The sequence below is a fragment of the Carettochelys insculpta genome, chromosome 12 (assembly GCF_033958435.1).
Source record: "Carettochelys insculpta isolate YL-2023 chromosome 12, ASM3395843v1, whole genome shotgun sequence".
NCBI lineage: Eukaryota > Metazoa > Chordata > Testudines > Carettochelyidae > Carettochelys > Carettochelys insculpta.
The window spans coordinates 7,134,521-7,161,825 of record NC_134148.1 but is presented as its reverse complement, the minus strand read 5'-3'; the positions used below and the strand labels follow the sequence as shown (position 1 = coordinate 7,161,825).

The window sequence follows — 27,305 nt, the reverse complement described above, 5'->3', positions numbered from 1 at the left end:
CCACGCACCAAGAAATCTTGGCATACATGTCAGCATTTCTTTTGCTGCTTTGTAGTTCTGTAAATACAGATTCACTCCCCTTCAGTCCTCCCCTCTGCCAGCCAGTAAGATTGTGGGTCTCCTGCACACTCAATGCCAGAGCTTATCTGTGACCCTGGACATTCATGGCCAGATGTGCTGCTGAGGTGTGCTGTCAGCTCTGCTCACCATGCTGACCAAACAGGAAATGAAATTCAAACCTTCCCAGACCATTTCCCACACACCTGGAGAGCAGCAGAGCTGAAAGTACTGGCCACAGTGGTCAGACTGGGACACTGTGGGACACCTTCAGGAGGCCAACATCATCAATCTTCACACTGCTGCAACTGCACTATTCTAAAGTCAGCCATGCAAGGCTAAATTTGGTGTAAATTTCATGCTTCATGAAAAGCATGAGTACTGAAACTGACCTTTAGAGCTCTTCAAGTCAGCAGAACAGGCCTGGTGGTGTGAACTAATTCTCAAGAAAAATCAACCCAATGTCACTAAGTTTGACCTAACACCCTAGTGTAGACCAGGTCTTGACAGAGCTGAGGCCACAGTCAATCCACATTACAAGCACTCTCATAAATGATAACTGCAGCATCCTAAAACAGTCCTCCATGGTATGACTACAACAGAAATGCTGCAGCTACTCCAAGACACTTACTAAAGCAGGGGTCTGCAACCAAAATACCAAGAAGAACCCTTTTTTCAAATTCAGTTACAAAATCAATACTTCAAGAGCCGCAATGCATGTGAATACGAGACAGTCCTTATTTTATAACGATAAACCATACTTTTTGTAACCCCTATTTTAAGAACAGCGCGCAATGATTTGTACCAGTTATAAAGCTGTCACGCCCATTTCCAGACTTTACCTGCCTCAGCCCCCACATCCGTCCCCTATCCCCAAGCTTTATCCCCTTCACACCCCTCCCCCAATCCCCAGGCTTAACCTCTATCAGTGCCAAATCACCCTCCCTATCCCCAGGTTTAACCTGCCACATCTGCCCTGCCCCAACCTGCCCACTGAACCTGGATCTTACTTGCCCACCCTCTGTTCTCTCCCCACATACGCTCTGGGTTCCCCCATCCTCCCTCCCCCCGTGCTGGGTCCCCGCCAAACTTCGCAGGCCAGAAAGTGCCTGCAACTTTCACAGCCGCTCCCTGCTCAGTGGAAGTAGTGCCAGACTCACCATGACCCAGGGCTGGGTCGGGAGCTGGGCAGGGCATGGGTGCGCAGCTCCAGCAGGAAAAGACTTGGCTGCCCCTCCCATTGCTCACTTTCCTCATGAACAACGCAGGCAGCTCCCTGCACTGCCCCCACTGAAATAACGGAACTAAATTTAATTGGTTTTATGCCGGCTGTTAAACAAATTCAATTTAGTTCCATTATTTCAGTGGGGGCAGCACAGGAAGATGCAAGAGGAGTCAGCAGTGGCTCAGAGCCACAAGTAGCTTCTTAAAAAGCCACATGTGGCTCTGGAGCCACAGGTTGCCAACCCCTATAGTAGAGCAATGGAAAGAGTTCTTCAGATCACTGTAGTAAGTTATCTATGTAAGAGGCAGTATCAAAATTATCAGCAGCAACTTCCATCAACCTAGCACAGACTAGTTTGTGGCTTAAGTCAGCCCAACCAAGGCCTTGTGCACAAAGCACTTGGCTCAGCAAAACTTTTGTCACTCGGGATTATGAAAAAGCACACCCTCAGGATTAAGAAAAAAGGCACACCCCTACAGAAGTTTTGATGACCTAAGTGCCCATATGCACAGTGCTATGTCAGCAGTAGACAGTCTTCCATCGACAAAGCTATTGCCACTCTGTAGCCAGACAAAGTCTCCCCCTTACAAGCCAGCTTGCTCGTTGCCCACCCCGACTGAGGAGCACACAGGGCACGGAAACGGCTGCTGACAGCAGTCTTTAATGCCCTTATTGAGGCCCAGATATGCTGGCTTATCGTGACCCTGAGAAGCAGAAAGTACAGCTAGAAGGCTAACAGGCCAGACTGTCAACATGGGGGGGGGGACCCTCAGAAATCACCCCAGCTGGCATTGATCAATATGATGCACACACACAATCACCCAGAAGGGGACGTGCCCCGCCCGCACAAAAGAATGTCCTGTACTCCTAAATTGCTTATCTCTTGTCTTACAAGTGCAAACTAAGTAGAAATGCCCTTGTAACAAACTGGCGTCACAAAGACAGACCAGTATAATCTGGCACCATAGATAAAAAAAAAAAATACGTAACCCAAAAGGGGTATAAAAAAATGGGTCCAGCAGAACTGTAACTCTGAGTGCATTCCACCAACTACCTGCTGGTCGGGTCAGGTGATTGCCTCCCGAGGTCCACTACTGGGGACGCCCAACCTCGTATTCGTCTTTCCGCGGAATTGAGTGACCGATCCAGCTTGGCTACACTGGTATCGAGAGACGCAGAAAGGGTAAGATACACCCATGCTAGGTCTCTGACTTTTTTGTGCACAGCTAAAGAATTAAAGCTCTGTAACTAGTGCCAAGATATCATTGTGCTAAATGGTAACAAATATCTTTGTATTGGATTGTAACGGAACTTGTTAACACCTGTACTTTGCTAGCATATAAGAAGTAAACAATAGCCTTTTGTAACCCCACGCTTATAACTGTAGCTTAAATAAACTTGTAACTAGTTAAGCTCTGAGCCTAACCATTTTGTTAACCCTTTTGTCACTGCAACACAGCCGGCACAACAAAAGAACTTTAACCCTATAATGTGATTATAAAAGCATTCTAGCACCACAATTGTATCAATACAGCTATACTGCTGTAAAATTGTAAGTGTAGACACAACTTAAGACTCTCAAATGTGAATTTTCCATTCACCTGAACACCAAGGTCAACCTAATTTTTTAGTATAGATTGGCTCTAGGGAGAGTGGGAGTTCAATTCACTGTTACCTCAGGTATTCTGAATGCAAAATGGATTTAAACCACTATCATCCTGATGTAGTTTCATCACACACCAGTGTAAATAATCACAAAGGGTGCAGAAGTTCCAGAAGCACAGCACTGTTCTGTGTATATATAAGCCAACTTAGTCCCATCTACATGGGCAAAACCAGACCACATTATAACATTTGCACAACTGCCATTTTGGAATTCATTTTTTCTGATATGGTAAATTTTGTATGGTATTTGGGTCTTTACAGAAAAGATACTAACCTCATAACCATTCCCACTGTCCAACTTGGCTTTACACATTTTCGCTAATCAGCCAGTCTGTGGTTACAGAAGACCAGCAACATCAAACCACGATATTGTTATTATGATACAGAATTACAGTATCAGAGAACTAGATGGACCTGCTGAAGTTACAGATTAGCAGAGACAGGAAAAGTACCCAAAAAGTTACTTGGGTAAAAGTACAGCTGCCTGGGGGAGAGGTGGTGGAGGAAATGTACCCAAGTACAAGTCACCGGTGCCCATCTGGAAAACTACTTGCAAAAAAGTATGCACACAAGTCACACCTAGATTGTACTCAAGTACCCAAAAGTGAAAGCTGTTGCACTTTTACGCAAGTAACTTTTTGGTTACTTTTTTTTACCTCTGCACATTAAAAATAAATTCTTTATCTGCGTCATGACATCTCCAGTACACATATTAAAGTGAAATAATTTTACAGGTTTAATTTTCACTTTTCCATTTATTCTGTCAATTTCCTAATGTGGAGTTTGTGTTTTAACTTAAGCTCTGAACAGGACCCACATGTATGCCTATGAGTCCCCTGTGGCAGCAGTTGGCAACCTGTGGCACTTTAAGGAGTCATTTGCAGATGTGGACACTGCTGCCACTGACTACTCTGAGGCTCCTAGTCCTGTTGCCACTGAAACAGCAGAACTAAATTCAGTTGGTTTAACAGCTGGCAGGGCAGAGGGAGGGAGCCACAGAGGAGTCAGTGACAGTGTCTGGAGCTGCAAATGACTCCATTTCAGCCCCAGGAGAGAGCAGTCTGACCACAGAGGGGGGCACTAGGGGGGCAATTCTGCATCCTCCCACCTCCACCCACCTGCGTTGTCCATGTTGGCCGGCTACCCCTCCCCACCCTCCCTGCAGCCAGTACAGGTCAGCAGTGGGGCACTGCGCCAAGTAAGGTGCGCACATCTGGGGGCTGAGGGGGAGGGGAAGCTGGAATGGGTGCAGGGAGATGGAGGGGAAATTGGCACTGCTGAGTTTCTCGCAGGGGACTCCAGTGTAGCCAACAGTGACCCCTCTGCCTGCCTCTATCTGGTGATCAGAAGGGCTTTCGAAAACTGAGGGGTCCTTTTGGAAGGTCCCATTTCCACGGGCGGTGCGCAATTTGAAATGCCGCACTTTCGAATCACCGCGGCCGCCATTACACTATTCATTGCAGCCCCTTTTTAGCATCTTTCGAAGCTGCTCACTAACATGCCCCTTTCGAAAGGAAGGGGCATGTGTAGACACACGGGTAGACTGTGAGGAAACAGAATATGTAAAAAGTTTGTGAACGTCCTGCAGTTAACAAGTATCGTATTACAAATCATAGCATGTGCACTGTTCTTAAAATAGGGGTTACAAGAACTATGGTTTGATGTTATTTATTAAAGACTGTCTTGTATTCACATATATTGCAGCTCTTGATTTTGCAACCAAATTTGAAAAAAAATGGCTCTTCTCAATATTTTAGTTGCAGACCCCTGCCCCATGGCTTCAGAAGTGGTCTCCAACTGCAGTCTCTGCCTGAGCACTGTGTTGAGAATGGCACTCTCTTCCCCAAAACCTATACACTATCCAATTTATGCATATGGAAAAAGAATTTGGGCTCCCTTTATCTTCCTCCTCACTTCACACTATATTTTGGGGCTAATATAAAATATATCCCTTTAGAACTTTGCTCCCACTAAGACACAAACCAAAAAATACTAAGACATTTGGTTGCTATGTTTTCAGTGTGTAAAGAATGGTGAGAATGATACTAGGGGACTATATCTCTTTAATTCACTAAAGAATGGATAAAACATTTCATTATATTATACCTGACCTTGGTGAATCTGTAATTATTTTAATCCCATTGTCTTTAAATAGGTTTTTTTATAAACAGATTTCCTTATAGCGTTCACATTTGCAACATTCCCATCTCACATCATTACACCTACAGTAAAACATCAGAATACAATGACAATGTCAGAATGTCTGCTGTGACTCTGCTTGCATATAAGGGAGAACCTGAGCAGAAGTCTTATCAGTTCTAACTGCTCAGGAAGTTGGAGTAAATGTGGAAACTAATCTTACATAGGCCTACAATCTGAACCATACTTAATTCATTTAGAAATTGTGGGCTCCTCTTGTTAAGAGCTTAAGAGAAGAGGAAATCCAACAGCCACATGCGCAAAACAAGGCAAAGGACAACTCAGTCAGGCCAGCAGCACTAGAAAAGGCAACCTTGTCAGAATGTGTCCGGATAGAAGAAAGGTAAGACAAAGAGGAGTCAGAATAACAGCTCACAGTACACCAGGAGGAAATGTGGAAGAGCTCAGGAGCACTAATAAGAGGTTAATTCTAAACAGAGAATGAAGGGAGTCCATAAAGGAGCAACAAGAAAGAGGACAGAACAAAGGCATGGGTGCAGAAATGAAAGATCAACCCAGGAGAGAAAAAGAAAAATATCATGTTACATATTGGTATATTGATAGTACAGTATGCTTATTTTGTGTACATATGTTTCCTAACACAAAAGAGAAACTTATCAATCACATCTATGTCTCCAAAAGACATATTTTGTGATAATTGTGTAGCTCATGTCAACAGATTTCACTTTCCCGATTACATGAGACTTTTAAAGTTCTGTTAGATCAAAAATACATCCCTTTTTCCTAATGTATTAATTTGATAAGCATATACAACAGAACACATTTAATTAGGTAAATAAGATCTAAAAAGATTACATATGGAATTATATATACAGAAACAGGTGTGGAGTGGTCCTCTACATAGATGTACCCATTTCCGTCCATCCACACCCCCAAAATAGAAGTATAACATGTCAAGGGAACCTTTAGTGCACTGTGACTTTTCCATACAGTGGTCAATGTTCCGCTGTCAAACAAATATGGAATGGCTTCTGTACCTGAATGAAACTATCCATAATATCAACAGCATGTTTCCCTGATCTATGTAGTTAGGTGAACTGACCAGTTTCAGTAAACATGTAGAAATAAACTAACACAGGTCCCTTGATTTGTCTCTTCAGGTAAATCTTCTGTCCTATAGCTCAAGGAACACACGGTATCTGCCATTGCAGTTCACATGTGAATGAGTCACCAGTCAAGATAAGCTAAACAATTTTTAAAAAGTAATTTGGAAAGTCAGAGAATAGATCTACACATAAGGACACTCAGACAATAAATACCCCATCATGAAATGAGTACGGAGCATTACTCATGGAAAGTTACTCATGGAAAGCGGATAATTCACTTCTTACATACTTTAACACTACAGAGAGCAATACAAGGTTTTCTTGAAACACATGTTAAAGCATTAACTTTGTCTGGAGATGCTTTATCTGGAGAAGTCATCAGTAGCTACTTTTCAGAATGAAAAAAATCTATTAGCTAATACAGAATAAGTTTATGAGCTCTAACTAATCACATTAAACCTAGGTCAGAGTTACCAAGCAAAATGTACTGCTCCATATCAAACCATATATCCAGTGGAATACAAAAGTCACTCATCAGTCACAGTCACACAGAACTAAGTGAATATAACTTTGTAACAGCCTTATATAAGCCTTATTTTAAATTATGGATAATCAGTTTTAAATAGCTTCGCTTAATTTAAGAATTTGCATTCCAGAAGTCCATCAAATCCAGAGTAAAATGTCTCAAGACTTCAATTTTGAATCTTACAATTTAGTAATTCGTAGAAAATATTTTATTCTTTATTTTATTTGTCCTGTAAAGTCAAAATTTTCACAGACACCTGGGGTCACAAATTTTTGAATGATGTGCTTTAACAATCAGAAGACAAGTTTTAAAAAATCTACAATAAGAGAAGAAACTTCAGAGTCTCCTACAAACTGATCAAAGTACACAGAAAACAGAGCTCTACAAAAAGAAGCACCCCAAAATATAGCTAAAATAAACAGAGGCATTCTTTGTAGGAAAGAGGCCTGATCAACTTCAAGCTGGAAGGCATACCAATGAATGCTTCTTCTCCCAGGTGCCAGCCAATAAAGAGCATGGCCATCTTGTGTCAGATGCCAGCTGCTCCGTAAATAAGGATAATCACTGCACTACATAAACACCTTTTTATCCAGTATTACAAAGCAGATTCAAATGAATAACATTTCCACCCTTACATGTCTAGTCCCAGCTTCATCTCTGGAAGGATGCAGAAGAGGTAAAGAGAGAGAGAGTCATACTGATCAACTGATCAAATTCCAAAGGAGAGATAAGAATACTAATGTAAAAAAAAAAAAAAGTATTTGTAAATTAACAGTTTTAGCCCCATTTTCTTTATGTTGAAAATATACAGTAATAAAAGTGAGAGAAAACCACATCTGTGAGAAGTAGAAATAAACTGAAAACTGCAGCAATATTTTCCACTTCCCAGGAATTTTATATGTATATAGATGTCCCACAAAGATGTCAAATTGCAGACTGAGGAAGACCACGTTGCAACGAATTTAGCGAGTGAGCATGCAAAACGTATGTACACAAAGAAAAGTTACGATTATTAAAAATCAGTGTCAGGGTACTAATTTGAAAGATACTACGGGTAACAATTGCCCTGGCCTCCCAACCCGACAAATAAATAACTGATCGGCAGTACAAAGCAGTTCAGAGATCTATGAACTCAGTCCGAGCTGAGTTGCAAGGAGCTGCTGCTGCCTCTTAACTATTTCCAAGAAGGACCCTCTGGGTTCAGCGACAAGCTGCTCTGCCTCTCCCTTAAGTTTGAGGAACCCATTTAGGACTCTAGATGCTAGGGAGGAGAGCCCGGGGAGAGTGAGGGAATGGAGAGGCAAGCAATGAATCCCGAGCTGCGGAAGGATGGATAATTAGGCGTCCTTCATTGTCGTTGGATCTTCAATGCCCCCTCAATTCCCTGCCCCCATCCCTCAGCAGATAGATGTCGAAAAAAAAAAAAGTTGAGCAGCCATTGCCACGGTGTATCTGCTCCCCCCAGCAGGAGAGAGGCGTCTCTTCCTTCTTCCCTACGGCCCCCCAGCCCACACCCCACTCTAGGAGGCGTCCCGCAAAGGAAATCCGAGCCCTGGGGGGAGGGGGAGACAATTCATTTTCCCGGGATGGCTCTGTCCCCTTCCCTCCCACCCCCGGCAGATCTCCCTCTCCACGGTGAAGGGGGCAAATACCTAGGCCCACAGGGGACTCCCCAGCCCGCCCCCTGCCCGCTCGTCTCCTCCGCCGGAGAAGAGCCCTTTGGGTCTGCCCCCGGCCCCCACCCGTCAAACGGAAGGGCTCACTGTCCCCCTAAATCACTTCCCCCCAGTCCCGGCTGTTCTGGTCCCCTTACCTCTGAGGGGCCCCAGAAACCGGTGGGGCTGAAGGGCTCGTTACACTCCGTTCAGCCCAGCAGCCGCCAAACCCCGAGGAGGAGCCGACTCGCTCCGGCACCGACCGACCGACTCACACAACAACTAAACTCCCCGAGCCAGCAGCCGGCCACTGCCAGCGGGCACGCCCCCCGCTGCGCGCGACACCAACCGTCCCTCCCCTTTCCCCCGCGCGCGGCACCAACCGTCACTCTCTCTTCTAAGCGCTCGGAGGAAGGAGACCTCAGCCACTCGCGCGCTGCCGAGCGCACGGGAAGCGGAGCCACGAGCGCGCTCTGGCAAAGCGCACGCTGATTGGCTCGAAGGACACTAAGAGGAGTGACACTGTAGGGCAAACACGACAGAGTTGCAGAGACTTGCTTCTAACACGGTGTAGTCAGAGCTGGGAAAGGGGGAAACTACAATCCCCAGTGTGCATTGCGTCGACCCCACCGCCGGGCCCTTTAAAGACTGTGTCACGTCGCCGTGCGTGCATGAAAAGATATACTGCCGCCAGTTGGATCAAATAGTTCCGCGCTACTTCTCTGCCCCTTTTCCTTTCTCCGGCCTCACAGGTGGAGCGAGAGGAGGCAGTTCTCTGCGTGTCCGCTGTCGATTAACTTGTGGGGTCTTTCTAGATGTGGAGAGAGAGCGGGGAGGCCGGGTGTGAGGGGGCGGAGAGATCTGCGCGGGGCCTAGAGAAGAGTAATGCGGCTGTGAGTGTGGGAGCTGGTGGAGATTGAGTGGGGTGAGGGGATTTGCTCCGTAGGGGACCCCCTCCCGAAAGCCTTCCTACGGCAGGTCAGTAGAGAGCCTGGGAGATCCTCGCTCTCATCTTCCTATTCGTGGTGTGCGTGAGAGGGCCGCTCTTCTTCACGGGGGAGGGGACACCCCCATTCGCAAGCTGCTGTGTGTGTGTGTGTGTGTGTGTGTGTGCGCGCGCGTGCACCCTGCTTGTCCACTCAGACACCGGGGGTGGGGGATCTTCCTCCAGTTTCCGCCCCGACCAGCCCCTCCTGCTCTCTAGCCTCTCTTGTGGAGAAGGAGGATGAACCACTAAGCTTCCTAGCTCTGATCCTCACCAGACACCCAGAGGAATCGAGGCACTCTCTCTAGGTTAGGGAGCCGGGGCCTCGTGGGGGAGGGTTTGGAAGGGAGGGCCAAGTGCATCTACGACTTCTTTTCATAGAACCCTCTACCTGCTGAGGCGCAAGGGGGGCAAGTGGGGTGATGGTGCTCCTTTCGTTTCTTTCCTCCATAAGCCTCAATTGTCCTATGTGGTGGGAGGGAGTCGATACTAACTATAAGATTAAACATTTACTCGTGAATGGGGAACTTTCACTGCCAGTTCTTGTTAAAAAAAACAAAAACAAAAAAAAGCAGTCCTGTAGCACTTTAACCAAAAGGGATTAGGGGATGAGCTTTTGTGGCACAGACCCACTTCTTCTGTATTTTCAGTTCTTGTAGGATTTAGGTTTCTAGTCCTTTGAAGAGAAAAATGTCAGAAACCTGAAGAGTCTTAAGTCTTCAAATAGACTGTTCTGGGCTTTTTCAGAGCTCAGCAGTTGCAGAATAAAGTTAACAAGACTGGTTAGTTTCAGTGCTATAGGGGGACCAATGGGGGTTAGTAGTAAAATGGAAGACAGTGATATCAATCCATGCTGTTTCTGCTTAAGAGTGCCCTTCCAAGAGAAAGAGGGCGCCAAAAATATGCAGCAGATTGGGCTGCAGTTGTCCAGTTAATAGGCAGAAGGATGAAAGATTGCAAGTGCTCTCACATTCTCAGCAGCTGGGAGATGGCCTTCTTACCAAGCCATTGCCTTTGAAATTTGCTGAAGGAGAGCAAGCGTGTTTCTCACTGGTATATGGATGGCAGGCTTACGCCACTTATTAGTAGGTTACTGGTAATTTTTTCAAGACCTGATTATACTTATTTTATAGATGTGGATGGAAAGTGAGGTATATAGGGGGATTAACTTGCTTGAGACCCCATAACAGAACCATGCTAGAACTGGGAATAGAAATTGAGACAACACTTCTTGTCACTTGAGAATATTGATGTGTGATGCCTGAGAATACATACCAAACAACATTTTGAAAATAGATACTTTTTCCAGTGGTTATGATCGTTATGTAAAATTCTGAGGAACTGCAACAAACACTGATGAGCATGGCAACATACTTTTCAGCTGCTGCTTCTTAATGGAAGGTTAATGCTACTTTTTAAAGTATTTAATATTTTCTAGCAATTCCTGGTAGAGATGACTGTCTGTTAACAATACTTTAGAAAATCAAAGTATCTTCTATCCAATGATTACAAAATGTTTTGGAAACATTAGAAATTATTCTTATTTTAAGCTTGGAGAAACTGGGGCAGAGACAATGACTTTCTATGTTATGCAGAAAGTCTGGTGGAACTGAATTTGGAACTCCTGATTCCAAGTGCCCAGGGCTTGAAAAAACTACAAGACACTTGTGAGATATATGGGCTGGCTATCATTGAAGTCCAGGTGCAGTACCTGGGAAGAAACACAATTCATCTCTGACCAACAGCAAGGAAAACAAAGTAAGCAGTCCTGTAGCACCTTAGAAACTAATAGTTTTATTTATTAGGTAATGAGCTTTCATGGCTAAGACCCAATACCTGGGAGAAGAGTGAGGTCACTGAATTTTCTACCAAGTAGCTGTCTGTAGCAACCATAAGTAGGGTTCTTTTTTAAATTCAGATCTTGCTGTTAAAAGGTGGTGAGCAGAGAGAAATTTCTATCTTTCTTCTCTTCTGTCCAGAATCTCTTTGCTGTTGCTTATCTCTCACAGACTACTGGTTTTACTCTATCACTACCTCCAACCTTCCTTTATTTTAAGGGACGATCTTTCCCCTGTTACATAACTTCTGTGCTTGCAGTGGCTGCCTCTGTGGCTAATTGCCTTCTGAGTAGCAACTGCTTGAAATTGACATTCTTCACACTTTCACTGGTGTACAGGAGCTTTTGAATAATAATGGTGAAAGTGATCAGTCTTTGCTATGCTACTGGATAACAAAAGTATAGTTATGTAATTTTATCAGATACCTCAGTCTAGAGGCATAGAAGACCAGATGATAAGTAACAGTCAATGCACATTTGTCAAGAGTAAATCCTTTCAAGCCAAGAAGCTGTGTCTAAATGTACCCCCTCCTTTTGGAGGGGGCATGTTAACCAAGCACATTGGAAGATGTTAATGAGGTGCTGACGTGAACATGCAGCATGACATTAGCATGATGGTATCCATGCACGATTCCAAAGTGCTGTTTTTGGAATGCCGCTGCTGGTGTAGATGGGGGGCTTTCCAAAGGACACCCCTGACTTTGAAAGCCCCTTCTTCTTAAAACCAAATAGGAAGAAGGGGCTTTTGAAGTCCGGGGGCCCTTTTGAAAGGTCGCTGTCTACACATTCTGAAAGTGGCACTTTTGAATCTCAAGTGGCTGCCATTATATTAATGAGATGCTGCATATGCATGTTAGCACCTCATTAGCATCTTCCAAAGTACCTCATTAACATGCCCGCCCCACTTTAAGGAGGGGGCACATGTAGACACAGCTTTAGTGTTCTTTCACAAGGAACAAGCCTTGTGCATGGGGAATACCTTGACTTTTATAAGGCTTTTGATACATCTCACATAAGCAAACTGTGGAAATTTAGCCTAGATTAAGGTACTGTAAGCTGGGTGAATCACTGGTTGGAAAATGACTGCCAGAGAAAAATCAATTGCTCACCTAATAAACTATTTTGCTAGTCTTTAAAGTGCTACTTGACTGCTTTTTGTTTTCATGGTGAAGATGTAAGAACGTATTGAGTGATATCTTACAGTGATAGGTCCTGGACTCAGTTCTGGTCAATATCTGCATAATGGTTTAGATAACAGCATAGAGAGTGCACTTGAAGTTTGTGGACAATATTGAGCTAGTTGGTAGGGGTGATAAGTGCTTTGGATGTTAAGATTAAAATTCAAAATGATCTGGACAACCTGGAAAAATTATCTCAAGTAAAGAGAATGAAATTCAGTAAAGACAATTGCAGATTGTTCCACTTAGGAGGGGAACAATCCATTGTACACATACAAAATGGGAAGCAAATAACTACTAAGAATGGAGTACTGCAAAAAGGAATCTGCACTACATACAAGATCACAGGATATATATGTGAAAACAATGTAATACTGCTGCAAGAAAAGTGAATATCATTCGGGGATGTATTAGCAGGAGTGTTGTAAGAAAGACATGGGAAGTAATTCTTCCACTCTCAGCTGGAGTATAGTGGCCAGTTCTGGGTGCTTTATTTGAGGAAAGATGTAGACAAATGGGAGAAATTCTAGAGGAGAGCAATAAAAGCAATTAAATGTCTAGAAAACCTGACCTATGAGTAATGGGAGAAATTGGGTTTGTTTAGTCTGAAGAAGGCAGGGCATTGGGGAGATTTGATAACAATTTTTCAGTATGTAAAAGTTTATTATGAGGAGAACCTCTGAGGATAGGACAAGAAGCAGTGGGCTTAAATTGCAGCTAAGGAGGTGCAGCTTTGACATTAAGAAGAGCTTGCTAACTGCCAGGGTAGTTAAGCACTAGAATAAATTGTCTAGCAAGACTGGCGAATCTCCATCGTTGAAAGTTTTTAGGAGCAGGTTAGATAAATGCCTGTCAGGAATGGCCTAGTTATTGTATGTCTTGAGTGCAGGGGACTGGATGAGACCCGTGCAATGTCTGAGACAGCCACCTGGCCCTTTAGCATCTGTGGTTGGCATTGGGGCTGCCAGCTGGTTTTGCAGTGTTGGGGTCCAAGTTGCTGGCTGACTGCTCTGCCACTCATTTTCCCACACAGCCAGATGTCCCTGGCGCCACAGTCTGTGTTCCATGTCACCCAGTCCTTTGCCCAGGTCTCTGGTCTTGGCCCCACTCTGGGTAGAGATCTCTATGCAGGGGTCACTGGCCATAAGGGTTGTCTCAGGAGCCACCAGCACACACAGCCAGCAGCATGTGTTTCTATGGTGGTCCACATCTGTACATGTGTTGGTGTACGTAACAAAATTTATTCTGCCCATGGATGGAAAAAAATTAGAGGGAACGTTGCTTGGGGGATTTGGAAGGGGCACTAGTTGTCAACCTGCAGCCCAGCTAACGTGTTCTATATCATAAAACTGGAAGGGCTCTTGAGAGGCCATCGAGTCCAATCCTTAGCACTCACAGCAGGACCTATCTCACCATCCCTGGCAGAGGTTTTTTTTTCAAACTTAACCTGCGCCAGATCCTTGAAAGGCCCTCTCAAGGATTGAGTTCACAATCCTGGGTTTTACAAGGCCAGTGCTCTAATCACTGAGCTATCCCTCCCCACCTTTACACAGAGCTACATATGTCTAACTAATCTATTAGAATTCTTTGAAGGGGTTAATAAACATGCGGACAAGGGGCACCCAGTGGACATAATATACCTAGATTTTCACAATGGAGGGGGGTAACTAGTGCTGTTCCCCAGGGGTCAGTCCTGGGACCGATCCTGTTCAACTTGTTCATCAATGATCTAGAAAATGAGGTAAGCAGTGAGGTGGCAAAGTTTGCAGATGACACCAAGTTGTTCAGGACAGTCAAAACCAAAAGGGATTGTGAAGAACTACAAAAAGATCTCAGCAAACTGAGTGATTGGGCAGCAAAATGGCAAATGAAATTTAATGTGGGTAAGTGTAAGGTAATGCACATTGGAAAAAATAACCCAAATTACACGTACAACATGATGGGGTCAAATTTCAGCTACGACAGATCAGGAAAGGGATCTTGGAGTTATAGTGGATAGTTCTCTGAAGACATCCACGCCGTGTGCAGCGGCAGTTAGTAAAGCAAATAGGATGTTAGGAATTATTAAAAAAGGGATAGATAATAAGACAAAAGATATCATACTTCCCCTATATAAAACTATGGTACGCCCACATCTTGAGTACTGCGTGCAGATGTGGTCTCCTCACCTCAAAAAAGATATATTGGCATTAGAAACAGTTCAGAAAAGGGCGACTAAGATGATTAGGGGTTTGGAACGGGCCCCATATGGGGAGAGGCTAGAGAGACAGGGACTTTTCAGTCTGGAAAAGAGGCAATTGGGGGGCGATGTGATAGAGGTATATAAAATCATGAATGGTGTGGAGAAAGTGAATATAGAAAAATTATTTACCTTTTCCCATAATACAAGAAGTAGGGGACACCAAATGAAATTGATGGGTAGTAGGTTCAAAACTAATAAAAGGAAATTTTTCTTCACACAGCGCACAGTCAACCTGTGGAACTCCTTGCCGGAGGAGGCTGTGAAGGCCAGGAGTCTATTAGGGTTTAAAAAAGAGCTCGATAAATTTTTTCAGGTTAGGTCCATAAATGGCTATTAGCCAGGGGTAAAGTATGGTGCCCTAGCCTTCAGTACAAGGGCAGGAGATGGATGGCAGGAGATAAATCACTTGATCATTGTCTTCTGTTCTCCTCTGGGGCACCTGGCATTGGCCACTGTCGGCAGACGGGATACTGGGGTGGATGGACCTTTGGTCTGACCCAGTATGGCCATTCTTATGTTCTTATGAGATTTAGAAACACTGCACTAGATCTATCTTTTTGCAGTCTCATAAAGGCAGTGTAAGTTGCTTGATACCCATTTGATGTTTGGAAGGCTGTCTTTGAAACTATCATGGCCAGAAATATTTTGTTCTAAGGTTCAAATTATGCAGACATTTATTTTGTAACTCTCTTCACTTGCTAGGACATTCGTCTTTAAAAAGCAGATGAATGGGATGCCACAATGTCTCACATCCTGTCATCATCTTTGTCATAATGAGAGCTATATCAGTGCTAATGTTTGGTACGGAGAGTACCTCCAGGCCTGGATTCATGCCTTCCCACTGGTTGAAAAAAGGCTTCAGACAGAAATCTGGGGGATGCCGAACTCAGAATTTGTTCCTTTTAATTCCATGGTGTCCAGTACACTCCCTGTTCACCACATGTAATTAATTGTGGGATCGTTGTAAACAGGGATTGTGGCGAATGCAGCTTGTGTGGCAGCTCGGGCAATAGCATGGCAGCTCAGGGGCTTGTGTGGCAGCGGCTCCAGGGCTTGGATGTCATCACCTGGCTCTGGGGCTTGGGTGCCGCGAAGCTGGCTCGCGGGTGGCACAGTGGCTCCTTGGGCACTGTGTGCCTGGCTTGGGGCAGGGTGGCTCCGGTGAGTCTCTGGAGTTAGGGAGATGGTAGGGTGCCTGGCTGTAGGGGGTGAGGAGGCGTCTGGCTGGGGGAGTGCTCATGCGGTACATGGGTGTCTTGCTTTTGGACACCGCTGCTTTAGTTGCCGCTACTCTGCAGTAAAGGCTTGTGCTTTGGGTTTGTTTCCTCAGCTGATCATCTTTACTTTTGAAAAGACCTCTCTGTCATCATTTGATTAGTTGACTGGTCTCCTCTCTCCCCTTGGCTTAAATGATTGGATCAGGATGAATTTCAGCTTGTTTTGGTTCTGCAGTTCCGGTGTGGTGCAGTACTTACTAGTGCTTTTTGTGTGTTCTGAAGTTTAATTTTTCTGCGTGCTGATTAGTGACTAAACTATAACATTTTTGTGTTGCCACCAAACACTAAAATTGTGTGCGAAGTCACTGTAGTAAGCATCTTCAGAATCAGCTCCCTTTAAAACTTTTCAACAAATTTATGTTCATGGAAGCTGCCATGCTGCACGGCTCTCCATCCACAGGTCAAAAACATTGCAAAGAGGTAGTGCACGTGTTACGATCAATGCGCCAGTCCTGATGTGGAGAAACAACCGCTATGTCCTTGTCCACACCAGCCTTTTAAAAAAAATTAGACTACTACTACTGTACCTCCACCAGTGGGACTACTAGGGTTAGACGGGACTGAGATGGCTGCTGGCATTTTTACTCATATAGACCTTCTCTGGTTAGAATTAAATGGTGTGTTTGCAGAGTGACTGATGTGCAGTCTGTGGCTTGGTCTATGCTAGGCAGGTAAGTCAATTGCAGATATACAGTTCTAGCTATGGCAATTGTGTAGCTAGAATCGATTTATCTGCAGTTGACTTGTCTGGTCATCCTCACTGAGGAAGATTGATGGGACCTCCCTTATTCCTCACCATAGTGAAGAGTATGGGGTTGGCTGCTGACCCCAATAGGTTGATTTCACGTGAAATCAAACCCTGGAAGATCGACCCGCTTCCAGGTAACGTGGACATGGCCTTCATCTGCACCTCCACTGTGGTTACCAATGCTAGAGACACAACAGTGAAGAATTTAAAACAAATACCAGAGTAGTCGTAGATTTGGGGGGTTTTACCTCTCAAGTGATAAAATAATGGTGACATGTATCATTTCTACCTCATTTTCAGAGCCTTCTGCTATATAGTCCAGTGAGTGTTAATTGTTATGAAGAAGAAAAGGGTTGTTTGCTGTGGATATGTCTTTTAGGGATTTATGTGAGACTGCTGTTTTATTTCAGTAGGCCACATACAGCTGTTATTTTGGTCACCACCTAACGGTTGTATTTGAACTGATGTAACAGAATAGAAGTGGAGCTAGATAAAACTTTTTTTTTTTTTTAAAAAGAGCAAAGTGGCTAGAAAAGCTTTTTTGGGGACATTGAAAACTGTTTGCAGCTGGGATAGAACTGGGCAAATACATTGAGCTGGAAACAATTGACTTTTTTTAGAAATGGCTATTTTGACCCTTTTGAAATGAAACATTTCAACTTTTAATTTTGAAATTAATTTAGAAATTCAGGTACATTTATTTAAAACTCGGAAAGCGTATCCAAATCAAACAGGTTTTTCTTAAGTTGGGGTGGGATGTGTCAGTAAAAAAATGTTGTGGGTACTTTTTTTTTTTTCTTAGAAACCCAAGGAAAAAGCAACCACAAACCACCACTCTTTGGTTTGAAACTAACCGGCTTGTTTTATGTTTCAATTTGCCCCCTACCCCTGCAACCAAAAATCAGTTACTCAGCTCTAGAAGTAGAAAATGCCATATCTCTGTACTGGTCTTGTGCCCCTTCAGCACTGCCTTTTATTTCTTGGAAAGCTATTTATGTTTCAAACTCAGGTGATTAGGGCATGTCTCTTCCCCCTTCCCTACAAAAGAAGTGCTGGTGAAATCAAAAGATCATTCATTTCCTCCCAATGTTAGATTTTAGACATTAAAATATTGTTAAACCTCTATTTGATGGTCTTTTAAATTAACATGTCCTCAGAGAAAGAAATTGAGTGAAGATGCTGTATGTGGTGATCAGTAACTCCCTTCTTTTTCTCAAGAGACTAGCCTGACAGTAGATAGACATCAGCTGATTGATTTCAATTTTGTGTATTGTACTATGCAATATATATAATAAACAGAATGAATGTAAAATAGTGTTTGTTTTGTCCTGTTACTATATTTGGAACTGCTGTGATTTAAAATCGGTGTTTTTAAGGGCATAAATAGCGTGTTGTGATATTGATGCAGACCCAACAATGTGCCTTTAAGACACTAGAAAGCTTGTGAAGGAAGCAACCACAATAGCATTTTAATACAAAATTTGTTGTAGCTTAAAGAATTACAACCTCATGGAACCAAGAAAAATCACAGTGGTTGAAACTGAATGACTTATATGTGCTATTGATGAAAGTAATAAGTATAAAATACTTGGCAAAACAACGGTGCTTTAGTGAAAAGTGGCAGTTAATTTAAAAGAACATAAGCAGTGTTTAAGAAAAAAGGAATTTTAAGTTTGTTCAGAATTTTTGCTTAACTGTTGTGAGGGCTTTTATTCATTCACTATCTTGAAAAAAGGAAGTTTGGTATACTTGTCATCTTTTTGCCAGTATTCCAAAATAAAAAGTATTGATAAATTGCAAAATAACTGTAATGCTTTGAGACAGTTCTGCGTCTTTGAAACAGCTCTTAATTGAATGAAATTCTATATCTAGACTACAATTTCTGTATTATGGAAGCAATAGTTAATACCATTCTAGTGTAGCATGTAACATTAAGAAACTGTGGAAGATGTGTTTGAACTCTGGCTACGTGAACGGGATTTTGTGATTTTTTTACCTTAATTCTCCTATGCCCTAATCCATTTTTACTTCCTAGATGCAAAAATTGTTCAGACATTCCTGTCTGGTTGGTTTTTGTCTTTGGAATGTGATGGTTGTCTTTAGCACAGTAGAGGTTTTTGTCTAATCTTTTCTTGTCTACCATGGGGAAAGGTTTTTATTTTTGTTGTTTGGTTTTGGGTTTTTTGTTTTTGTTTTTGTTTTTTAAATCTCAATCATTACAAGCCCAGCATAAGTGAGGTGGGGTGGGATAATGCATGACAGGCAATCCTGGTTTTTGATTGCTGAAGCTGGGTTGCCCTTATCCTGTTTCCTCCTCCTCCCCAGGCACAGGTTGCCTCTGAAGCCCAGTGAAACTAAGACTCTGTCAGCCTTAAACCCATTATTGTTTATAGACTATATTTCAGCAACTTGAACTGAAATGATGGTTAAAACAGGTGTGGTTGTTAGTTTGTACTTCATCAGTTGTGAACTAGTGTTAAAACTGAGGGAAACTTTTTATCACCTTCCCCACTGAGAATATAGTTTGACACACATAGTGTCCCCAAAACAGAAATGATTGTGTGTGAGAACAATCATGGTATTCCCTGATGCCACCACAGCCAATCTGGTGTCTGACCTCTGTAACTTTGTTCTCACACACAATTACAGAGACCAGCTACTCCAAGATTGAACCAAAAAAGCCAAGAACAGAGCACCACTGGTCACCACCTACAGCCCCCAACTCAGACCACTGCAACGAATTATTAAAGACCTACAACCTTAATCAGGCCCTGGGTGACATGCCTGTTCTCTCCTACAGACAACCTCCCAACCTCATGAGGATCCTCACTAACAGCCACAGTCTATACCCCAGGAATACCAGTCCTGGAACCTTTCCCTGCAACAAAGCCTGCTGCCAGCTTTGTCCACATATCTTCTCTGGAAATACCATCACTGGACCTAACCAGGTTACTCACAGAATCATGGGCACTTTCTCATGCTCCTCTACTAACATCATATATGCCATCATGTGCCAACAATGCCCAGATGCCCTGTATATTGGACAGACTTCTAACTCCCTTAGACAAAGGGTCAATGGGCACAAAACAGACATCAAAACACTCCAGATCCACAAACCAGTTAGTCAACATTTTAATACCTAATACCTAAAGGTATGTGTGTTACTGAAGAAGAATTATCGCACCATTCTGGGAAGGGAAACAGCCGAGCTGGCTTTTATATTCAAATTCGGCACATTAACACATGGTGTAAATCGTGATGGGAACTTTCTGAGTCACTATAGGGGCTCGTCTGCATACTTGGCTCAATCTAATTCTTGACCTTCCCCCCCCTCCCCGCTCCACTCTCTGATTTGCTCACCTTGACTATCTCTTTCTGATTTGTCCTCCTTGCTTACTGTTTTTGGTTCTCTGTGCCTTAAATATTGAGTCTGTTCTGGTCTGGCTATGGTCTGAAGAAGTGGGTCTGTCCCACGAAAGCTCACCTAATAAACTATTTTGCTAGTCTTTAAAGTGCTACTTGACTGCTTGTTTTTTTTAGGTCAGTGTGAATGGCAGATCTTACACACTTATCAAAGTGGCCAACACTCCTTAGTAAGCTAATTGTAGATTTAATAATAAAAGAAAAGGGGAATTAATAAATCATATATAGATATATACACACACAAATGATTGCAAAGCCTTTATATCAGGTTTGTAGCAGTGATGGAAGAGCTTGCTGGCTTGTCAGATTTCTCTGCTAACCTCCAAAAGTCCACAGCTGAAGATGCTTCTTTTAATTGTAAACCCACACTCCAGAGAATGAAAGCAGGAAAGAGGCAAATTAGAGATCTCAGGTGCCTTTTTACATTCTCTGCCATGTGCGTGGAAGTTCACTGTCCCACAGCCACTGTTCATAGATTATTACTGACCCAAGGTGGAGTCTATGGTCGTACGATCTTATCTGATTTGCGAATCACAGGAGGGTGCCCATTTGCTCAATAAGAGCTATTTGGGATGGATACATTTCTTCAATGGACCATTGTGTGAGCCAAGTGTTCTTGATGGGCTATCAAAATACAACAGTCTCACCTTGATGTAAATTCTCAATTCTCTCTGGGGGTATGTGTCACCCAGAAATGTAACACATGTTTAAATACAAGTACATACTCAATATTCATAATTTCTGATACAAAGAAGAGACATGCATATAAATAAGATGATCTTACATAATAAATAGTAACAGAGAGGTAGACGTGTTAGTCTGTACTCCAACAAAACAAACCAGCAGAAATGTAGCACTTTAAAGACAAAGAAGATGATTTATTTGGTGATGAGCTTTTGTGGAACAGGATCTGATGAAGTGGGTCTGTCCCATGAAAGCTCATCACCGAATACATAATAAATCATAACCTTTCCATGGACACCTTATATGTTACACTTTTAAGATTTATGGAAATGGTACAACAATAGTAACAATAGTGATATGAATAGTTGCCTTTCTTGCCCACAACATCACAAAACCTCACAATCATATGACAAAAAAAAAACCCACTCAGAACTTTTTTTATCATTATTATTATTATTATTATTTTATTATTTTATTATGAAATCATGGCTTCAAAGCCAATGTCATGATTTTGGTTTGGGGGGAGAGGCTGCTGACTCATGATTTTTAAAAGTTTGGGGCTGATAATACTGGACACTCACAGAATGAGGCTAGATGAAATACAAACCATAAAGAACTATCATTTGTAACCTCTAGCCATTGCTCTGTTTTCATCTTAGTATAGAAGTTATTCTGAGTCTGGGTACCTTAATCCTCAATTTAACATGAAAACTCTCCTGCATAATTGACTGAAGGCAGCATGGACCCAACAAGCTGTTTTGTGCTATTCCGGAAGGCTATGTCTACAATAGAGCGATTTGTCGACAGAAGTTACGTTGGAAGATATCTTCCAACAAAACGTCTGTCAACAGAACGTGGCCACGTGCAAAAGTAGATCTCTCTGTCAACTCACCTAATCAACAGAGGTTATGTCTATACGTGCCCCAAACTTCGAAATGGCCATGCAAATGGCCATTTCGAAGTTTACTAATGAAGCGCTGGAATGCATATTCAGCGCTTCATTAGCATGCGAGTGGCCGCGGCACTTCGAAATTGACGCGCCTCGCCGCCGCGCGTCTCATCCAGACGGGGCTCCTTTTCGAAAAGACCCCGCCTACTTCGAAGTCCCCTTATTCCCATGGGGATAAGTCCCATGGGAATAAGGGGACTTCGAAGTAGGCGGGGTCCTTTCGAAAAGGAGCCCCGTCTGGACAAGACGCGAGGCGCGTCAATTTCGAAGTGCCGCGGCCGCTTGCATGCTAATGAAGCGCTGAATATGCATTCCAGCGCTTCATTAGTAAACTTCGAAATGGCCATTTGCATGGCCATTTCGAAGTTTGGGGCACGTGTAGACACGGCCAGAGAGTGGCCGGACTGCCCGGCTGCTGTCTCAACCCAACAGCCCCCAGAACTCAATCAGACAGGGTCGCATGGCCAGAAAGCCCTTCCAGGAGCCCCAGCGAGGTAGACCCTTAAATGGACCCTCCGACCCACATTCACTGTCCATGCTGAGGCTTGCCTACCTTATCGAGGGACAGCACAGCTGCTACAGCAGAGCTCACACACTTAATGAGAGAGACACTGTTTTCCAGTTAGCCATGGTGCCGGCTGCTCCCTAGAGGGCCCTGTTGGGTTGCGTGCTGGCTGGCTCACTGCCATGTTGTAGGGATGATCTGGACGGAGTGGCTCTGAGGCTCATGCTGCTGGTCTGCTTCCCCTTTCTCAGCTTCCTGTCCCAGGGTTTCTGGGGTTCTCTGCTGCTTTAAGACTGGCTGGTGGCAGGGATCATAGAGCTGTGATTTCTGTGGCCATGGTGTCCCCCTGGGCCATCTGGCCGGTGCCATGGAAGACTTTTCTGTTGGCAGAGGTTTCCCTGGAGCATCCATGCTGGCTTTCTGTTGACAGCTTCTATTGAGAGAGGCATTCTACCTCCTGGGGGAAGGGCGGAACGCTGTTGACAGAAGTGCTGCATTCTATCGATTTACTGTCGACAGGACACATTTGTAATGTGGACGCTCTACAAGTTTTGTCTCTAATGTAGATGCAGTCAAAGTGAAGAAGCATTTTGTTTAACCATGTAGACTAAAATTCTGACTGTAAAAATTTTGACTCCTGTTAACCATGTAGACTAAAATTCTGACTGTAAAAATTTTGACTCCTGTAGTAGATTGCATTTGACCTTTCTTCTACTAGTGCTCTGACAGTTCCCCATTTTCTTTTATTTGTCGTAGACCATCTCTAAACCATTGCACTGCACGTGTTACTGTGTTTCTCAAAAATGATTTATAAAAGGCAATAAGCCTTTCAGCTAATACTGAAATCTGGAAGAACTACTAGCATCTTTTTGAATTATTATATTTTGGTTGCTGTTGGGAAGAGAAGGCAGGAAGAAACTGCCTGTTTCTGACTCAGACATGATCTCTGACCCTTCTTCATATTCTTGTAAATATTTTAAAGCCATAAATAGACTCTAATACATACTGCTTACTTAAGATTATTGTTCTCAGATCTAAATTATCTTAGTTTTAAAAGCATACTCGATAGTAGCATATACTTGAAGCTGAGAGTTACTTGAGCTACGGAAATAATGGGTGTTTTATTTCTAATTCTCATCTTGAAATAGTCTGGTCCTGAAAGCATTTGTACTGGTCCCCAGATATTTCAAGCCCTGAACTGTCACAAAGACTTGCTTTTGTTTGCCATCTGATCCAAAATGCAATACAACTGTTCTAGACTAAAATTTTCAGGCTGTTTTCATTAAACATTAAGACCTTTCTTCTTCTTTTTCTTTTTTGTTTTTAAGTGGATTATCTTGAATCAAGAGCAGTAGAAAGAGACTGTGAGTCTTGCTAACATTTTACAACATGGAGTTTGCTTACACCAATGTTTTCCAATTTTATTTGGCCAGGGAACACTTTTAAACTTTAAAGACTATTGTGGAACCCCATTTCCAGGCTCTGCCCCCTCGGCCCCAAAACCTGCCCTTTATCTCCAGCCTTTGCCACCTCAGCCCCCAAATCTGCCCCCCATCCCTCACTTTACCACCCATGCCACAACCCCACCCCAGCTCTAGGCTTAATAACTCTCCGCCCCAGACCTGCTCCTCCATCTCCGGACTTAACCCCTCTCAGCCTCAAATCCCACCCTCCACCCCCTGTCTTAGCCCCAAATTGGCCCCCAGGACTAACACATCCGCGGTACTGGCTGGGGAGCCTACGCTGGGCAGCCACATGTGCCCAGCAGAATGTAGGCTGGCATGGAAGTGTTCCACTGGTGGGGATGAGCCAAGTCACACCCACTGGAGGGGTGTGGCCACTCAGGTAGCAGGGCGAGTTAGATGCTCTCTGCAGCCATGAAATAATGGACCGAAAGTGTCAAACTTCGAAGTGCCGGCTTGTGCATAGCTGTGGGTCAGCCGCTGGTACTTCGAAGTGCCCACGTTACTTCAAAGTCCCTTTACTTTGAGGAGTAAAGGGACTTCAAAGAAGCACAGGCACTTCAAAGTATCCCCGGCTGACCTGCTGCTACACAGAAGCCGGCACTTCAAAGATGCCGCGGGGGAGATTTAGCCTAATGAGGTGCTGCATATGCACTGCAGCGCTTCATTAGTAATCTCCCAACACCCTAATTAACATGCCCCCTTCAAAGTTGGGGGCTAGTTTAGACACAGTTTTAAGGCAGTTAATATAAAAACAGTTATTGAATGTACATTTAATTTTGTTATCTAGAACTACTTCAAATGCTTTTCTCCATTTTGAAAAAAACTATGAATTTTTTAAAAGGTAGCTTGGAACAAATACATATTGGTCTAAGTTACTACTCAGGGTATATTATAATTCCTTATTACCACTTATAAAATAGTCTAAATTGTGTTTTATGAGCCTAATCCAGCAAAATGTTTATCAAGAGAACTATTAAAAGGGGATGTGTTTATCAGAGCATTTTCAAATTATCCAGAAAATAACTGAGCATTCCAACTCTTTCAGTTTGTTTCCAGAGCTCAGATGCCTGTACAGCTGTGAACTGGAAGAGCATTGTGAGTATTGATATGCAAATAAACACAAAGCATTTAAGGTTTATAATAGAAAGAGAGGGGGAGGATGGAGGAGATTACAAGTACTTGGAAAAAGCCAGAATACTTCCAAAATTTGAACGGTTGCTTTCAGCTACATGGTGGTTGTTTTGTTTTGTTTGTATTCTTGGGAATTAAACTGTACATATTTTAAAAATCTAATATCTACTCATGCATTACTAATTTATTAGAGATTCATCTTTATTCTGAGGCCTGCAAAGTTACACATAAGAATTTATAATTGCCTGTTTCTGGAGTCTTCTAAATAAGGATTTTAAAATGTAGAAACTTGATTGATTGGTAGTGCACTACATGCTTTTCTTCAGGTTTTATAGGCATGGATCATGACCTACATAACCCGTAAGAGATTGTGATTGATATTAGAATAAGGTTAGAACAATACTACTTAGGAATATAATAGTTTGTGGCTACATGGAGAAAGGGAGGTCCATTGTGTCACGTACAAAGATGGTTTAGTCAACTTTATTAACAATATAAAGAAAGTCTCTTAAACTGAGGACTGATTTCCACATTAATGTCAAACATTTGGGAAAACTCATTCTTATTTTAAAATGTTTGGTAGGGGTGAGATTTTTTGTTCCATGTCTTGCCAGTAGGGGGAGGGAAAAGAAAATAAAAATATGAGTGACGGTGGGTTATCTTCTTGGCACTACTGTTAGCCACCTATTCCCAAGAAGCAAGTAATTTGTGTTCCCTAACAGGAAGCTGCAGTTTGTCTAATGAAGACACTCGATGTTCTCTCCTGTCGACCTAATAAACCCACCGCTCTGAGATGCGCTAGCTATGTCAGCGGTAGATGTGCTCCCTCCAACGTAGTTCAGTCCCTGCTGGCAGTTAGATTAAAGTAACTTACGTTGCTTAGAAGTAGTTTACTTATACCTCCAAGTGACAGAAATTACAATATGCTGAAAAAAGTGGTAGTGTAAATCTGATCTTACTTTGCTCATCTACCTTTCTAATGGCTTCTGTTAAATATGTGCTACTATCCATTTGTGCAGTGGCAGAGGTGAAAGTAACTTACAGGTACTGTTGTCAAACAACCACCCTGCTGGGCAGGAATTGGGATGGTTGTGACATGACAGTAACGGTAAGAAATGTGAGTGTGGAGTGGAGGGAGGTGGCTCGGGGAGGGGGGTGGGATGTGCAAGAGTCAGGGCAGGAGCTTAGGGGGTTGGAGCTCAGGGCAGGGAGCTGGGTGTAGGGGGTTCAGGAGTAAGGTTTAGAGAGTGTGAGGAGGGGCTCAGGACTGGGGTGTATATGAGGAAGTGCTTGAATCAGTATTGGGGAAGGTGAGGAGGGGCTCAGGGCAGGGAGCTAGGGATTTAGGGGGATTTAAGACAGCGTATTCAGGTATGTGGGGGTGCAGGAATCAGGGTCGGGGTGTAAGGAAAGGCAGAATGCTGGACGACCCTCGGGGTCTCAGGGTATGTGTGTCCAAGGGAAGTACAGAGGGACCAGGTTGCTTTTACGGAGTGCAGGAAGAGCTGAAGCGCCTCCCCGCCTTCTCCCTCTTGAGATTCGTACTGAGACACTGCTTGCCGTTCTCCTTCCTCACTCTCAGGGAGTGAGAGGAAAGTGCACAGTGTGGGTCACTCGCTCCTCTGACCCCTCCTCTTCCCTCCCCCGCCAGGTCGGAGAGGGATGCATGCACACTGTGTGCTTAGCTCTCACTCCCTGAGAGTGGAACAACAGCCCATAGCATCCTGGTGTAAATCTCAGGTGGGCGGGGAGGTGGCCTTCAGCCTCTTGCCCACCCTCCTGCCTTCTCTAAATGGTGCCATGGGGAGGCATCAGTGCTAGGGCCCTTTAATCCACCTGGCTGTCTGCTACTTAGCACAGCAGCCTTCAGGAGAGCCCCAGGAGTCCAGTGGAAATGCACTATGCCTCCTCTTTCTGCCACACACCCCAGCCAGCTGGCTTTGTCTTGCCAGAATGGTGTACCGAGGCACACTGCCTTACATTTCCTCCTGGACACCTAGCAGCACAACTTGTGATAGCTTCTGTTTCCTTTGTAAACACCTCAAAAACAGGGTGTAAATTTTGTCTGTTAAATGGCTCAGTTACATGTTACTAATTTGCACTATTTGCTATAAATCCATTCAGATTTTTTTTAAAGGGCAAATGGAATATTTTCAGCAGTCATAGGATTTTTACAGGTGAGGAAAAAAGTATTTTCCAGTAGCCTGAACCAAAAATGAAACTTTTTATTTGCTAGGCGTACAGTTGGCAGTTAACGGATAGATAGAACTCAGGGTCATTGCCTCAAAGAAATCCCATGTTCTACTGACAAAATGTGACAAATGATTACAAACTATGGGAGGAATGGAAGATGAATGAAGGCAGCCATGTGGTATTTTATTCAATGATTCATGCAGTACAGAAATTCCAGATTTATTATAGTTTTCTCTGCTAAGCGTCATTGCTCAGAGAGAGGGAGGATTTGTAAGACTCCATGACGTGTGTTT

At 43.5% G+C, this 27,305-nt stretch overlaps 2 protein-coding genes across 8 annotated transcripts in view; one reads left to right on the top strand and one right to left on the bottom strand.

Moving 5' to 3' along the window:
- PEAK1 (pseudopodium enriched atypical kinase 1) overlaps nucleotides 1-8,687 on the bottom strand; it is a 221,299-nt gene extending 212,612 nt beyond the window's left edge. For 3 of the 6 annotated variants that reach the window (XM_075007167.1, XM_075007165.1, XM_075007173.1), the window contains exon 1: nucleotides 8,553-8,687. The gene's annotated coding sequence lies outside the window, so the exon portion shown is untranslated. The remainder of the gene's footprint in view (nucleotides 1-8,552) is intronic. The other 3 variants (XM_075007170.1, XM_075007169.1, XM_075007171.1) reach the window with 3 other exon arrangements.
- A 606-nt stretch (nucleotides 8,688-9,293) lies between these two features.
- Nucleotides 9,294-27,305, top strand: part of HMG20A (high mobility group 20A) — a 95,249-nt gene continuing 77,237 nt past the window's right edge. The window contains exons 1-2 of one of the 2 annotated variants that reach the window (XM_075006751.1): nucleotides 9,294-9,372; nucleotides 24,734-24,783. The gene's annotated coding sequence lies outside the window, so the exon portion shown is untranslated. The remainder of the gene's footprint in view (nucleotides 9,373-24,733; nucleotides 24,784-27,305) is intronic. The other variant, XM_075006752.1, reaches the window with a different exon arrangement.